Here is a 1,114-nt window from a genome sequence, read left to right as displayed (position 1 = left end):
TACTGGGACCTGTTTAAAATGAGACGGCCTGCTGACAATGATATGAAATAACCAATATGAAAATGGATAAAAGTTAATATTCATCCCTAATACACATCTCCCCTTTGGTCTTCAGCACAGGCCAGGTCCGCTGCGGTATACCCTCACACAGGCTCCTAAAGGAATCCAACGCCATATCCTTGCATGATGACCTCCCACAGCTGCAGAATCGATGACACCTGTGCATCCCTCACCTTCTGTTTCAGGACTTTCCAGGCATTCTCAATCGGATTTATATCCAAAGAGATGTCTAGCCATATCAGAACAGGGATATTCTTGTCATTATGGGAGTCTCTTCCTTGTTTAGAGGTGTAACAGGGGGTGCCAGGAATGGCCTAAGAGTTTATCATGTGTTCCTTCAGAAACAATCCTCATTCATGGTCACATTCTTAAGCAAGTTATGAAGTCCACCTTCTCCACATTCCCAACTGTAACAACCCCAATTTTTTTATGGAAACATTGTGCTTCACTGTTATAATAATGATTACTTGGAAACTGCTCTTATCGGACCAGAGGACCTTCTGCCAGTATACCATTGACAGGTTCTTGTGATCTCTAGAAAAAGGAAGCCGTTTACACCACATGATGCCAGTAAGTAGGGGTTTGCATGCTGCCATGCAATGCAGTGTACCAAGGTGATGCTTAAGGTGGTGTTGGATGGTGCAAATGGCAACGTCTTTAAGTAACTTGGGGTGGAGTTTCTTGAGATCCTCTGCTATCAGCCTACGGTACCTGTTCACAGCTAGTTTGAGGTGGTCAGTGAGTGGTGTTGTCTTCCTTGACCTTCCATGACGCTTTTTATACTGGGATATGGCATTGGAAGGAAACTCATGCATCACAGCAAGAAGGCATATTATGGTGGGTGGACTTCCTTCTCCTTGTCTTCCTTGCTATATATTTCTCCTCCCATAGAGCGAGAATATGGGCTTTTTCCACATTGGTCAGTTGCATGGGAATAACCTTGATCTGCTGATTGGATCTGGATCATCACATGCTCCAATACAGCTCTTTGCTAATATTAACCTGCAGATGAGCCATTAAGGTCATTATAACCCAGAACTTACCATAAGGGGAG

At 43.9% G+C, this 1,114-nt stretch overlaps 1 protein-coding gene across 1 annotated transcript in view; it reads right to left on the bottom strand.

Moving 5' to 3' along the window:
- The window catches only part of LOC119594037 (uncharacterized protein DDB_G0283697-like), a gene marked incomplete in the record, with an annotated part of 31,250 nt that overhangs the window by 18,886 nt on the left and 11,250 nt on the right, over positions 1 to 1,114 (bottom strand).

Source organism: Penaeus monodon, chromosome 33 (genome assembly GCF_015228065.2).
Source record: "Penaeus monodon isolate SGIC_2016 chromosome 33, NSTDA_Pmon_1, whole genome shotgun sequence".
In the NCBI taxonomy this organism is placed as follows: domain Eukaryota; kingdom Metazoa; phylum Arthropoda; class Malacostraca; order Decapoda; family Penaeidae; genus Penaeus; species Penaeus monodon.
This window is presented reverse-complemented; position numbering and strand designations above follow the sequence as displayed.